Genomic DNA, 17,209 nt, shown 5'->3' on the forward strand with positions numbered 1-17,209 from the left:
CTTTGATACAAGCATATGACAAGGATATCCATATGAATGTTAATATTAAGCGTTGTAATTCTAATTCCTAATTTTATTCCCATTTATAATCATCACATCATTTAAATTATGTTTTAGTGCAACATGATATTAAAAACCCAGATGTGGCAAAACTACTGAAGTTCAATTTCATTTTTCAAGCAAAATAATTATCAAAATAAATAAGAACTAAAAGTTCAGATTTTCACGAAATTATATATTATGACACAACACCTTGTCCTTATCAAATGTAATATGACCATAAAACCTTAATTAATGTTGTTGTGAGAATTTAAGTTCAATTGTGTGTATAACACACAAAATGGCTGCATTTAACTTTTTTATACACAGACTTCTTAAACAAATTGCACTGAACAACGGCTACAATCCGTCCATTATTGATAAAATTATAAATAAAAAACAAATATAGACAACAGTAAACTCTATTTATCTGAAACCTAACAATTTAAGAACACGAACACGAACACAAACAATTTAAAACAATTACATACATAGGAGAACCTAGTGAAAAAGTTTTAAAACATTTGTCAAAATGTGGTTTAAAAATAGCTTTCAGAACTAACAACACAATAGGAAAATATTTAAAAAACAGTAATAGGGGTCTACAGGTTGACATGTGGATCTTGTCCTAAAATTTATATTGGACAAACATGTAGATTCTTGAAGAAACGCATTAACGAACATAAAAGAGCGTTTAAAAACAATAGTTTAGATTCTAATTATGGTACACACTTAAACACAGACAAACACATTTTTGACGACAATATTGATATTTTACATACAGCAACAAAATGTAGAAAATTAAATTTATTGGAAGCCATGCTTAACGATCAATTAGATTTAAATACCTCTCCTTTATTGAACTTAAATTCTCACAACAATATTAATTAACATTTTGTGGTCATTTTTCGGTATATATAGTAACAGGTAGTTTGTAAATATTACATTTGATAAAGACACGGTGTTGTCGAAACAATTGTCATGTGCATAATATATAATTTCGTGAAAATCTGAACTTTTAGTTTTTATTTATTTTGATAAATGGATTTTCATCAAGTAAAAGCCACTTCAGTTCAAAATAATTATCATTTCTTATAGGTATATACCTAAGTAGAACCAAGAGTTGAAATGTTGAAAGACACTTAGAAGAAAAATTCAGTAGCCAAAATCTCTGTTGTTAAAGTTGTTAAAACAAAGTTAATGTATTTCAACACAAATTCGTCACAAAATAGATAGGTTCCTATTATGATTCCTTCGAACCTTTATGGTTTTCGTTTATATTTATATTATTTTCATATCTTCTATCCAATTAAGAGGTCTATAATCATTTACTTTAGTCACGACGCCTTTTCTAGCAAGAATAAAATTTTTAAGTTTCTTCAAATCCTCGTTGCTGCACACATTATGACAAATGACTTGTGCGTTTGATTTGGTACCGAAGACGGCACTGGCCTAAGTTTTACCAAACGCGCGTAAATGTGGCAACGCTGTTTAAAGCTCGTCCCATTTAAGCTGTTTAGCTGGGGTTCCAGTCGATAACAGCTTATTAAATTACCCTTAAATTTTAGTAAACCCAATTTAAAGTAGCGAATATGAAAACTTAAGCCGTTAGGAGTCTGGAATCATACGCCATTTAACAGCGCAGTTACCCCCCTTTAGCTCCGCTTTCCGAAAATTATTTTATCGATATCGTCGCTGGATTGTTGGTTGTTATGGGAATTGTTTCACATTGATTTAACAGTCTTACATTACTAGTTGGCGTCTCTGTTGACTTTCGGTTTCTCGGAAAGGAGCTAAAACGGTTTTAACCTAATTTGATTTTCCGTTGTAGCTCCTCTGTTTACTTGTGCCGTTCCGCCAGAGTTAACAACGATTTATGTGCATTAAATTGCGAAACTATCACCATAATTATTTTGCGTTTATGGTTTTTGATAGAGCATTTCAGGGCGGGCTAATATTTAACATGCAAGAATTAAACAGTGGGAAGCATGCAGGTTAAGGCAAAAAAAAAACAATTATTATCCAATTATCACATAGCGGGTGCCTAAAATGAATTAGTCTCTATTGTGGAATCTATGGCGAGATACTATTTCAAGGAGAACAAATAGTGCCTTAAAAATCGGCTGCAAACATACGCCACCCTGGATTTCATTAAGCCCCTTAGAAATGTTTTGTAAAACTTTTTCCACCGGAACTTCTTCTTGCCATACTGTTTTCAAATTGTCGGTCGGAGACCACATTTCTCAACGAGTCTCTGGCCATTGCGACATGCCGATACCCTTTCCTCTATCTATTTTTCTTGCATTATGGAATGTATTCCCAGAATGTGGCCTATATAAGCTTAAAACAATTCTCAGTCATTTCTTGAGAGGAACTTTTGGAACAGTTTTATTTAATAAACATTTACTATTCTTGCACTGCACATTGTTATCAACGACGGTCATTTTCTAGCGATTCAAAACCTAAAGAACAATTCATATCAGTTTTGCCAGAGAAACCTTAAACGACAACCTAAGGTTTTGTGAATGTAGCAGTAGTTTTATGTATGCTTAGTAAATACTGGGGTAATAATCGTCATGGGAATCATAAAATGAGCAAAATAGTAATAAACATTTAAATTATTATTTTAATATTTTGCTAAAAGAACTTTGTATTTTATTCTGAATTTTGACAACCCCATGGCTCTATGAGCTGATACCGGTCAATAAAATGAAATAAATAAAGATGAATAAATAAAAATAGCCCAACAGTGTTCACACCAATTACGGGACAAATAATAACAGATATTTAATTACTATCTAAAAGCAACAATAGAACAATAATCGTCTTCCTTATTGCAACCTACATACTAGACGTATTTAAATACATATCACAAATTAACGTAATCTGACCCACCGATCTGTTAAATATATCACACAACTCTTGTAGATTGTCCTTAAAATATAGATTTCCAATTTTTTGTATAAAATTAGGAATTTTCACATAAAAGGTAATGTTCGAATTTGTGAATCGTACAACTCTAATAAATAACACTGGTATACAGTGATTTTGTTGCCCTGGATATGAGACTAATTTTAGAAATATTTATGCTCTCAATTCATGAAACTATCAATGATTTTGTAAGAATTTCTCTCAATTTTATTAAAATCTTTATTTTCATTTTAATTTTAAAAAATCAGAAAACAAGAAAGAAATTGACATAAATGTTGAAAATATTAGTTTTATTTTGAAAGATTAACAAACATGGAAGTAAATAGAGAAAATAATATTAAAAACTAATACTATATTTCCATAAAACGTCTTTTATTAGCTTTTCTTATATAACTCTTCTTTGGACAATCTCTTTTTGGAGACCAGCAGTAATCTGCCATTATGCGACTATCCCAGCTACCCTGACACCGTTCTTCCATCACTTTCAGATCCTGGTGGAACCGCTCTCCCTGTTCTTCACTATCATTCGCTAAATTATCCGGGAATTTATCTAGATGATTGCGAAGATATTGTAACTTGATACTCATATTTCAACTTTTTCAACATACTAAGCTTAGGAAATTTTTTACAAATGTAATTAAAACAGTTTCTGTCCTTATCTAATGCTTTTGTAAATTGCTTGATCATTCCTAACCTAATCTGTAATGGTGGGAGTATGATTTTGTCTCTGCTTACCAATGGCTCTCTTATTACATTGGCTTTACCGACAGTTAAAGAATCTCTCACAGGTCAAACATCTTGATTCCAATGATGTTGCTTTGCTCTACTGTACTGTCCCACATACAAATAAAGCAGCGAAATATTCAGTGTAAGCCTCCATAACAAAGTCTGTAATGTTTCGTTGTTGTTTTTTTGTTTAATAAACACCGCAAATATAACAAAACAAATCAGTACTATATTTGGACTTTCTTCTTGACAAACTCATATTTTAAAAGACAAAACAAATATGTATTCAGTAATTGAAACGAAATATTAACTCATAAGAACTTATTTAGATTCACGTATAGGTACTTCGTGTTGTCTAATAACTGAGATCTCAGCTGTTCTGCGGAGAAAAAGGTGGGGGTTGCTAAGAGTAGGGATCACGTGATGTTTGTATGCGCGAAAAAGTTGTGCAGAAGCCTAATCATTACTGATAAAATCGATTTTTATGAATGACAAGCTGATTATTGTTCAAATTATAAGATTTGTGAAAATCATAAAAATAAGAGCTCATTCAGTGCTTCTATATATATATTCGTGATCTGGACACTAGAAAACATAAAAATTTTCATAGATAACCAGGGCAACAAAAAAATCTTTATTTGTAGAGCTGTGTATTTGCTGGAGTAGTTTGATCTAATCGATTTTGTTAGGGAGGATTCTCTTTAGGATAATCCCGGGAGAGTTGGCAGTTGCTTGTGCCTTTTCGAGACTGCAGGGGGATGAGTCCGCTGTGTACGTTCGATGTGTGAACATCTGTGGTTGTTATTTCGTGAAAACTCAAGAACAAAGTGGCGAAATTAGGATTTTTCTAATTTTACTTTAACAAATATTTGACTAGTGTATAGTTTTGACATCAGAAGTGTATTTCTATGATTGTGTTCGTTGAATTTGGTGATTGCGATGTTGTGGTTTTGTGTGGTAAACAGGACGCGGACAGCATTTTCTGCCTATGATCATCTCTACCGGATAATCGGTTGGTCATATCTAGAATTAAGCATTGCCATTTTTCCGATTATTTGGCAATCCCTATTTTTTGATGCTCTGTTACCTAATTGCAATGTTCTTATTTGCAGATGCCAAATCCAAGTAAGTCAATACAGACACGTGGTAACTGGATAAAATAAAATGTGACCAACGCAATCAGAAATGTGCTGGCTGATACTATGTCGGTTCGACGAGCTTCCAGTGAAAACTTTGGAGTATCGGGTTAAATCCGAAAAGTCTGAAAAAGGAATCATGGGTTTATTTGGAAGAGAGAATAAGGGGCGCGTCTATCTTGATATATCCTAACCATGCAAAATACAAGTTCTTCATTAAAAAATAATGATCTAAGACGGCAGCAATTGAAAATAAAAGACAGGTTTAACCATGAGACTGAAAAAGCCGGATACGACTGGCTTTGTTTGTTTTTGAATCGACATCCGGAAATCAGTGTTTGTAAGTCGGAAGGAGCTTCACTTGCTAGAGCAACTACAATGACTCGAAAAGAGGTGGAAGATTATTTTAATTTGCTTGAAAAGGAAGCGGGTCTGCAGCTAAATAACAGTCCGGGTGAAGTACTCGCCAAAAAAGTATCAGCCACGGAAAAAGAAGAAACTATTACGTTAGCAGTATGCTGTAATGCTGAAGGTAACTTTTACCGCCTACTGTAATCATGAAGAGGAGAAATAAAAAGAACGAGTGGGACGCTGTACCACCATAATCTGCCGTATTCATGGAGCAAAAATCAGCGTACATTAACGCAACAATTTTTGTTCAGTAGATGCGTGACATTTTTGTTCCCAGGAAGTCACTAGGAAGGGTGCGCTTGATTCTCGATGAATACGCATCCCACGTAATTTCTACTCACACGGTTTCTTGAAGTCACTCGAAGCGCACTTTTATGAAGCATGCCGTTTGTGGTTAAAGAATTACGTTGGACGTCATATCACAAGATTCCAGTTTGGGGACTTACTCAGTTTGCGTCGGGGTAAGGGGGCTACAATTCAGAACGGCTCATCAGGTTTTCAAACAAAGGGAATCCTGCCATTCAATCTAGAGGTCATACCAGATTACGCATTTTCCATTGACGAATCCTCCACGACAATTACATTACAGTTCTCAGCTCGGGAAGAACTGCAAAGTGATAGCACAACCACCTAGTAACAGAAAAAATGATATTCCCTCCAAAATATTGTCTGACCTGTCACCAGTCCCAGAAAAAATAACTGTTATTAGAAAGAGAGCCAAGCAAATAGCAGCTATTTTGACTTCACCGGAACATTTGACCGTCCGCAGAGAAAGAGAGAGAAAAGCCTAAGGAGAACAACAAAAGTGTCAAAAATAAATCCGTTCCGAAAATTGAAAATAAGAAAACATCGAAGAAGAAATAAAGCAAAATTGAATTATCAAGTAGCGAAGAACATGAACCTGGCATGCGAGGAAAGCGGAAGTGAAGATTTTGCAGAAAATTTGTGCGTCAGATGTAGGGAGGATTACCGGTACACCGGTTAACTGGATCAAGTGTTTAAATTGTAATGACTTCACGAAAATTATACAACTTTAGGTGATTTCTGCAAAAAAATGTGATAAAAAAGACAGAAAGTCAAAAACCCACGAATTATTAATTATTTCATGTTTTTTAGATTATAATCCCACATTTCTTGTAAAATTAGCTATACTTCGGAACACCAGTGTTATTATGCTTTCATTTAAACACAATATAAATATAAACCGATTTCGCAATTTTTTTTTTTAGTTAATTCCTTGTTTCGGACAACCACTATTCTAAGATGCAAAAACTTCAAAAACATGAGTTGTACTTTCCCTATCGCGTCTATGTAGTAAACTTTATAAATTGGATACCATATTATACAGGCATACTCCAATCTAAATCTAACCATTGAGTTGCATAAAATACTTGCTTATTCAGATTATATGTTTATGTTTTAAGGCTGAACATCCACATATAAATAATAAATTTAAGCGGTTGTATCAATGCTGGCGGCAGCAATCGGATAATTGGAAATGAATTTACTTTATGTTTTAAACGGATTGGAGCAAAAAGACCGCAATTCAATTAATTAAATTATTTAGGGAAAATAACCGCGTATAGTGGAATTGTCGTTAAAAATCGTTAGCAGGAAAGGGTGTACCTAAAGCCTAATTTTTTCTTATTTTTCCCTTTGCACATAATTATCGTACGATAGGGTGAAATATGATTCCGTAAATTTTGGTGAAACATAGGCAAAACCAAAGATGTCACTTATTGCTTGCCGTTGTTCCCTTACATACATTATTTCCACGTCTATAATTACCAAAATTTCAGTTATTTACGTTACACAGTCAAAAACAAACGTAAGCGTTCTTTAAAATTGCCAATTTCTGGAGCACAAACATTTTGTGTTTAGAGTTTAATATTGATGCCTTTGAGGTCTGTTTTTATATAAACAGCTAATTAAAATATTTACTAAACGCGATTTTTATTGTCCCTCCTGCGCTGTGCGGGCAATATTTATTCCTGTCGGTTTTACAGTCGGTTTTATTCAGCCATATTAATTGATTTATGTGACAAGATCTAAATAAATTGCGTTTGCAACAACATCCGTCAAAGCTAATATTTATATGATTCTAAAAGTTTATGTTTAAATGTTTATTGTATTTACTTTCTTTTTATCTTTTACCATTTGAATGTTTTTATTCGCCGCACAAACTGCCACCGTTACACTGAACATGTGCTCCTTCTTGGGAATTGCTGGAAATTAATAATGTATGTGTTGCCCGTGCCAATTCAAACAATTACCCATTTCGCCTCTATATTGTCAAATATACCATTATAATCATCTCGTTATTACAACATTTTTTATTGTTTTTTTTTTGGGTTATTTTCTACGTCGCTTTATTACGAATATTTCAGTGATATCTCGACCGGTAAGGTATACAAATAACAATCAAAATTCGACCAGATAATGAGGAATAATTATACAATGTATGAGTTAATCTGCGAAATAGCCACTAATATTAATGTTGTCGAAAAAATCTTCAGTTATTTTCTTAAACACTGTGTCGAACTACAAAATCCTATCGGGCTCATAGTCCAGCTTCTCAGTTTTTCATTTCCGGTTTAAACAATAGGTTAATAAAAAATTAGAACAGTGAGTACCACGAGAACCTGATCTAAGCTTTATAATATTTATTTATTATTATTTTATATTATATATTATTATTTAATAAGCGTATACAGAATGTCCCGAAATTATACGTCAATATTTTAACCACGTATTCTTTTACCGAAAATAAGGATAAAAGTTCATATTCGGCAACGTAGAAGCAATTTAAAACACCAAATAGCCAAGAAACCAATTTCAGCTTCTTTCAAAAATTGAACTGAGGCTTTTACTTAATAAAAATCCATTTATCAAAATGAATAAGAATTAAAAGTTCAGATTTTCACGAAATTATATATTTTGACATGATAGTTGTTTCGACAACATCGTGTCTTTATCACATTTGATAAAAGTTGTTATAAACTAGGGTCCAAAACGTCTTAGTTTTTAACATATATGGTGACGATTTTTTGTAAATATTTTCGAAATATGTAAATATTTTTAAATAAAATTTGGTACAGTTACTAAACTTTTTAGGGTGTATTTAAGGCACTAAAACTTAGTATTGGATTGTCTTCAGGGGTGGGTAACACAGTGCGTTTGGCAGGAAATTAAAATTCGACAAAACCATTTCGAAGTTTCACGTGCCCTACACGCGATTCGCCGACTTTGCTTCGTGAGCAAGGCAACCTTTTTGAGCACCTTCTTTATAATTTTTATAAGAATAATTTGCTTTACAGTTGATAGTTTGATTTGTCTTTCGTTAATAAAAGAATTTATAAGAACAATTCAAGTAAAACATACTTTTTACCAACAATGAACAAAATTGAAAGCTGTCGAATAATTGACATTTAATTTTTATTTACCCAGCAACACAAACAAATGAAACGCGTCATTAACTTCCAAGGCTTACTAATTATTATCTACACCTCGATTGTAAACATTAAAATAAAAAACTAATTTGTAATTAAATTTTCAAAAACGGCGTGTTCTAGGGAGGTGCGACAAGGGTACCTTATTTACGTAGAAAACTTCAGGTTTTCAAATTCTGACATTTTGGACCCTAGTTTATATGAACTGTTATCCTTATTTTGGGTCACAGAATAGGAGCTTAAAATATAGACGTCCAATTTCGCGACACCCAATTGCTGAGTCTACGCTATGCTGCCAAAAGGAACATAATTTTAATAACTATTTTGAGTAAAAGCTTGGATCCTACTTCATTGATGAAGCAGGAATTAAGCAACAAAATAACTTGCCATTGAACTTAGGCTTAAGCAACTAATTGAGATATTTACGTTTTATTGGGTTGGCAACAAAGAATACTATGCCGTCATATATGAAAATTCTTATCTATACTGTATACTATTGTATTCTGGATAATCATTTTGGTGATGTGCAATAGTAAGCTTTTAAATTTATTCACAAAATCTTTATAATTCTATTGTGTCACGTTGAAAATAAATATTAAAATATCCGTCGTCCTTTCTATTTAACTTTTAATTGTACTTAACTGATAAATATGGAGCTCCTCATTATCTTCGCCCACATAAGTCAATTTATAACATCCGCGGCAAATTCTACGACATTTCGCTGATTGCATGCCATTAAAATAAATAGGTTAATGCGCAAAAGATTTGAGAGTAAGGTATACATTTCAATTTGCGAGCATCGTTGTCTTTGGTCTCTTCGTCGCTGTGATAGAGTGTTTTCTTAGTGATATAGAGTGTGTCACTTTTAACGGAATGACTTTTCATCCACAGGTATATTGTTGCACGCCCTTAACTGACATTGACAATTGATGTTAACGAAATGCTTTCGCTCACAGTCTTCCTTTTCTGACCTGGTAATTTGGTCGCTTTGGCAAAAGGTATTACATACATAATCGCACTAAAAACGCTTACGATAAATCTATTGCTTACACATAAAATACTACGTGATCCACCTGCCACTATAAAATGCTCCCACCACATTCAGTAAGTACAAAGTAAAGCTTGCTTGTCCTTTTCATTGCCACAATATTATCGGAAAATAAGTTATTTCCGAACGTAGTAACACTATCGATCGAACATTCTTCAATTTATCTCCCGCAAATACGGTCGCCAGGACCTCACAAAATGAGGCGGGCAACAAGTAAATCAGGGATTGTTTATTCAGATTACAAGAGCCCCGTGCAAACGACGTTAAAGTGCCCGGGATTGAATATCCTAGTCCAAACAATGGACAGAAGCCATGGACGCGTGTTCCAGTCCTGCATGAGCCTCTTCAAAGCGGGACGACGCCATTTCCATTATTGTTCCGATTCGACACTTATAGACTTCATTGACGTACCTAAGAAATTTATCGTTTAGAAGCTGTCTGCTATATCCAGTTCGTTAGACTGTAATGTCATATTATACTTATAATACGAGAAATTTTCTAAATAACCGTCAAGCTATAAGCCAAGGAATGCGCACAAGCGCCGAATTCTTCTTTAAAAAGTTAATCTTTCAAATTCAAATCAAATTTCTCTATTCACAGCTGCATTTTGAAATTTTCGGAAGATTTGTATGTCTACAGGTGAATATTTTTAAAGTCGGAGAGTTTTTTCTTCCCATTCCTCTTTGTCTCCCGTCGATTTTGTCTTACAGAATCAGGCTCTGAAAGTGACAAACTTCTCCGCGTATTAAACTTGTTAAAGTTGTGTTAAAGTTGTTTTTCCCGCCTAAAGCACGATTATATATTTTAATTCAGATATTTCCTTATTACTTGTTAATTACCAAGCCAAAATCAAGCCAAAATTTAACAGGATGTGCCAGGGAACCTATTGTTTAGAAGAGAGCGGAGTTCAGTCACAATATTTGTACAGAGGGAGGGAGTGCTCCTCAAAGTGAACCCTGATGTTCTCTTAGGTCCAGTAGATCGTTTGACTTTCTAACCTATAGGGTGTGACCATGGAGTTTCAAATAGTTTAAGGTCTAGATTAAGGTTTTGATAGAAATATACTGCCATACTAGCCAGCGAATTTTATCTCAATCTCAACTCTGCTTCAACTTCCTTCCTTCAAAACCTCGAACGAAACTTTATGATGAGAGTATTGGTTGGAGTATAAGTTAGCCATAGGAGGGACGGCGGAAATAAGCGATAAAGAAAAATAAAAAGAATCAAGGAAAAACAATCAAAACATACCACTGAGGCAAGAACTTCGCTTTTTAAATGAAATTCAACAAACTTGCTGTGGTTGTTACCAACGCTGCACGCCCGTGGAGGACTCTCGCGCATTCTGACAAAGCAATATATTCGAGTTCGGATCCAAAACCACAGCCCGGCATTAGCCCAAACCAAATCAATTTATTAGCGAATATATTTTACGAAAGAGGGACTTACATTTTACTGTGTACTCGGATAATTTATTCCCCCAGAGCTACGGAGTTTACAGCACAATACGGAGTATTATAAACTCAAACTTTGTTCGTGGTAGAGGGCGCTTTTGAAAAACTTCTTTATATTAGGAAAGAAAAATCGTATCTACAGAATCTTTTATTAATTTTAATCACAAACAGAGATATTTGTCTCCTTTTATCAATTTTAATGTGAAGTTGTTTTTGAAAATAAAATTGCAGCCCTGAGCAATAAAAAACTGCGTATTCGCATAACGAATGTAGGAAGAGGAAGACTGGCACACTGGGAACAGAACATCTTAGCGGCGATATACTAGGTGGTCAATGATAAGAACCGAATTGGTGCATTAGCTGAATTTATTTTATATTTTTATTTACATACACTGCTCAACAGGATCAAACCCAATTATAGAGCAGGAGAACACACATTTAATAAGAATTACAAAATTATTTACAAAGTATAAACAGCACCACGCAAATACACTAATATTGTAAAAGATGATCCGCAACAAAATGAACATAAGAAAATACTAATGAAGGAAATTACTCAACTGCGAAGGCAACGAAATTGCAATAAGACTAGGCACAACAGAATTATAGCCTAATGTTACTCAAACTGCAATTAAAAATGTCTAAATCGCTGGTACGGTTGGAAACGTTGCACATATTATATAAGGGAGAGAACTTCAAGACATTGGTCCTCGCGGTGGCAAGGTAAAAGGTAGCAGAGTATCGCGATGCTAACCGCGGAACCATGAAATTCAGCTGCTCAAGTAAGTCAGGACAATTTACCGAATTATGAATCAGCTTGTATAACAAAATTTGTGACAAACGCTCGCGCCTGGTCTGCAGAGAGTCCATCGAAAACAAATTCAACAACTCAGTCTGAGGAACACCTTGTTTAGGATAAGATTCATGAGTTTTATAATACATATAATTTGGAAATCGTCTTCGAATGGACTCTAAGTTCTGCGAACGAACGCTATAACCAGGCGACCAGACGGCAGAGGCTTATTCTAACTTCGAGCGAATAAAACCGGTTTATGTGAGTTATGTGAAGCAAAATCCCTACCGCATCTGACCAAAAAACCTAAAGTTTTAGATAAGCTTGCCACTATTGACTCGATGTGATCGACAAACGACAACTTTTTACCGAATATTACACCTAGGTCGCGCACTGAGCCCGGTCTAGCGAGAGATGTTGAGCCAATGCTGTAGTCAAAGAGAATTGGGGATGATTTCAAAGAGTAAGTCATGACACTATATTTGTTAATGTTAAGAGACGTCATGTTGTTGAAACACCACAGATTTAGAATCTTCAGATCATGTTGCAGTCGAATGCAATCAAGAAAATGATTTATGACAGCATACAGTTTTAAGTCATCCCCATAAAGAAAGTATTTGAAGGAAAGTCCCAGCCCTAACAATAAGGGCCCTAGGACGGAGCCCTGTGGTCCACCCGAAGCTACACTATATTCGCTCGAACTGAAACCATTCACGAAAACGTACTGCCTGCGGTTAGTTAATTATGATTCCGTCAACGTGAGTAAAGAGGAGGAAAATCCAATTCTAGATAATTTGTTTAACAGAATGCCGTGATCTAGTCTGTCAAAGGCTTTTGTTAAATCTACACAAATGACATCCAGCTGTGGATGGAATGGAAAATGGAAATGAATTTGTAGTTGTCGATCTACCCCTTATAAAACCGTGCCGTTTCGAACACAGCTGTTGACTCGTCGCCTAGTAAATAACATTATAGAGAAGGATTTCGAATACCTTGAGGAAGTTGCATATTATCGAGATGGGTCTATAATTATTGATGACATTCTTGTCTGATTTCTTATGAACTGGAAACTGAGGAATGCGGCTTGACTGAAGACAGAGATTATATAATCGCTTGGCTTGGCGAGTACATAAGCGCAGTCCTTTAAAAACAGTGATGGTATGAGATCTGGTCCTACGGTCAATTTGGGCTTTAATTTTTTACAAGCAGATATCACTTCATCTTCGGCAACATTCCGAACATTTATGACTTGATAATTCAGAGATAATGTGTATTACCTATATCTCGTTATGACGTTCTTGACTAAATGGCGGAAGCATTTGAATATGCTTATAAGAAAAGCCTGTAAGCAATTGTGAATACGGGTGTGTCAGATAGGATAGAATATATCTTATGAAGTTCAGAAAAATGTAAATATTTAGTAAGTTTAAGTAAAAATCACTTTTGTCTAGGTCTGTCATTCGCATTTTGTATACAATTATTTTATACATTTAAAAAATCAAAAGTTTCAACAATGAAAAGGGTCACAGTTTTAATAACTGTTTATTAAGAATTTATTATTACTATTTAATAACAATGCTTCAAACCAGTTTCTGTTAACAATACTTTTGTTAATAGAAACTGGCATGCAGTGAAGGTTGTTGTATTTTTAAATATCTAAACACCTTATAGTAAGCCCAATGCAATACAAATATAGACTGTATGTTGAAAACTATTCGTAATTCGTAAACTATCGATAAACATTTTTTTTGGAAAATATATTCAGATTTTCAAGATGATCGCCAGAGTGATTTTATTCTGAAATCCACCTAGTAAATATAAGGAAAAGGGCTTTTTGAGGCTAACCTTTATTCCACCCTCGCCATATATACTTTCCAATTTTAAATATTTTTAAATAGAAAGTGGTACTACAAGTGAATAAAAAATTAAGGTTAATGAGGTAATAGCAAAATCCTTTATTTATATACCTAGAGAAACACATTCTAACACTCTTGATCTTTAATTTTGTCAGTGTATAAAGGTGTTTTTTTCAATTATTCTAACGATCTAAGCCCGAACTTTCAAACAAAATTATGCACCTACTATAATAATTTGCATAAGTCCCTCTTAAACTTTCCAGGAAAGTTTATCTTCGACTATACTTATAGAGTGAGACGGCGTTAGACCTTTACTCGCTTTTAAGTACGGATTTGAATATTTATTGAAGCGTCTAATTCTTTTTTCTCATTTTAGTTAGATTATTTGCCTTGATAGGAAAGCCATTCGGAATTGCGCCCCATTTTGTTTTATTACTCGGATTTTCGAGGCAGTCAGTGGCGCCATTTAGTGGAAAATCGTTTGTCTACTGGGGAATTACTAAATTGAGTTTTTTAGCATGCTTCATTGTTTTGTTAGTTAGTACATACTTGGATAAATGAAATATTTACATACAGTCAGAAAGAAGCATCGTTTTATAATGTAAGAGAAATCACCCCTTAATGAAAATGTTTAAACATACAATTTAATTAACCAAAATTATTCATTTAATGTTCGATTACAAGTATTAAGTTAAGATACTTTAAAATTTTTCATTTTTCCCATATTTTAAATTACTTATTATTAAATTAATAGTATATCATGCAACAAGTACGGTAAACGGCATTTGACTCACGAGTTTATTTCACACGAGCGGAGCGAGTTTTTAATAAACAAGTGAGTTAAAAAGTTTACCGAGCGTGTTGCATACTATACTGACCCTCAGAATTGACAAACGTCAAAATTCAAAGTGTGGGAAATATCTCCCAAATCTGTGCGGTAAAATTTCGGAAATGTCCGAAGTGGCTCGGATTCATAGGAAACGAAACTGACGTGGTAAAGTGACGCTTCCCGCACGCTAGATCGGTGGGTAATTAGGTATCTTACAGACGGGAGTACTGTAATACTATTTACAAAACTTCTTGCTTGCTTGCTTCTCTTGCTTATAGATTTCTATAGATTCTCGGATTTTTCGTTGGTAGAAGAAATGATTACATGCAAAAACTTTAGATTTATGATTGTATTCGGCAACTACTGGTCAGTTTATTTAGGCTCTTTCATGTTCTTTGAGCCTAGTTGATATTTTTCGGCCGGTCTCTCCAATGGAATGTTGTATACTCCTGACATCTCAAGTTGAGTTATCTTTGATGTTCAGCGATTTTTGGACAAGTGGTAAATCTGGTTTTGACGATGTGGTCAGTGATGTTTTGAATGTAAGGAAGGACAACAGTAGCAAGTTTGGGATTGCTTTCGGATTCATTGCTATTGGAAGGGTGAAGTCTATTTTGTGATGGAACGCTTAATATTTCTAATGTGGAAATTATTAGAGAGAAGAGCAGAGGTAAGGTAAGTAAGAGAGTTGATAACCGATGACTTTTAGGCCGGATGGTGATGTGACAATGCATTAAGGCATCGGCCCGTGTGCGTAGGTTTTTTGTAAACACAATGACCCAATGTTAGTTCTGATTTTCTATTGATAAGAATATCAAAGAATGGGAGGTTATTATTAGTTTCTAATTCAATTGTAAAACGTATGTCAGGGTGTATAGAGTTTAAATGGCTTAAAAAAACTACTAGGGATTCTAGTATCATCGACGTAGCGTTTCCATAAATATAGTCGCGATGACTGGTGATAATGCAGAACCCATAGCTGCTCCATACGTTTGTTAAAAAATTTGACCGTTGCTGGTAATCAATTCTTCTACTAACTAAAAATCCAAGAATCTATAGAAATCTATAAGCAACCAAACAATCTTAACCGCGACTGTCTTTCTCTGTCACCAATATGGGAATTCGCTCCCCCAAAAAACAATATATGAGCAATAAAATGCGAGCCAGTTTTAGTTAAGCTCTGAAGAAGCCAACAGGATGATTGACGCAGGGGGAATCCAGAACTATCGCAAATACATTAATTATTATTAGGCAATATTGCATATTGCCTAACCAATAAAACGGTACTGGCCTCTGTGTGCTCTCTGTAGTCACTTGCTTGATGCTTGCTGTGCTTTTTCAGAAAATAGTGGAATATTCCTTCTTATTATATATTATTATTATCTCTTCATTTAGGTATTTAGCAAATTTTACCTTACTTTATATTAGCTATTACTGTTTATTAGATTGCACCAATAAAGCGAACAGATATTGTATTTGTATTGTAATTTTTTCAATTTTACAATGTTTTTTCCCTCTATAGCGCAGAAAGAAAGAAGTATCAACTGTCCTTATACTTGTGCGTAGTTCGGGAATTATTATCCAGCGAAATCTTAACGCAGTTTGTGCGAAATGTGTATCTGTAAAGTACGTATCCAAACTTCTTAAGCAGGAAATGCCAGATAACGGATGCAGGGAGCTTACGAGGGTAGATCGGGAAGCTGTGGTATTTAGACTTTATGTCCTAAGCGCTTCTTCAAAGTTTTAACGACCGCTAACTAGACGAGAATGTGCCGCAAGAGAAATACATGCAGGGTTTGCCGCAACGCCTTGCGAAATGTCCTTTCGAAGTACCACCAATTTAACAATTTCACTGAGATATTGTTTTCTAGATGCTAGCTCTTTTACTTTTAAAATTTACAAAGTTCAATTTTGGTACGCAATATCGAGTTGAAATAGTTGAAGGGCTAGGGCTGTAAAGGCATCCGTTGATACTTTTGCTGAAGCAAGGCATAAGTGCCATTTTCTGGATTGGTTTTGGTTGGAAGAGAGCAAACAGAAACCTAAGAAAAGTTTGGTATTGCGGTTTGGCCCTCGAACCGGAGTATTAAAATAAAAAAAAGTCTCTTTAGATGTAGGTATATAATACAGGCCTAATAAGAAAAGGTTAACATAAGCTCTGGAAGTTTTCTGTTAATAGATGATATCTATGATTAGGTGGAGTAGCTACGCAGGAATATTGTTAATATGTCACACCGTTCTGTGTGGTTCAGTTTGGCAGGAAAATAGTACATTGGCGAGACTTCATCTTCTCGAAAACCACAAACGAAGGCAAATTATTAAAATAATTGTAAAAATAGTGATTTTATGAAAATCACATCATAAAGACACTAAATATTTTATCATTTTCACAGATTTCACTCTTGTCGTTCACTGTATATGAAAAAGCTCAAGTTATTTCACTATTTCCTCCCAAAAATTCAAAGTAAATACTATTACCAAAGTAAAATAAATCATACGTCGTTGGGTTCTCAAAACTATAAAGTTTTAATATTTATGTG

This window comes from Cylas formicarius, unplaced genomic scaffold (genome assembly GCF_029955315.1).
Source record: "Cylas formicarius isolate icCylForm1 unplaced genomic scaffold, icCylForm1.1 PGA_scaffold_2__14_contigs__length_35257938, whole genome shotgun sequence".
In the NCBI taxonomy this organism is placed as follows: Eukaryota; Metazoa; Arthropoda; class Insecta; order Coleoptera; family Brentidae; genus Cylas; species Cylas formicarius.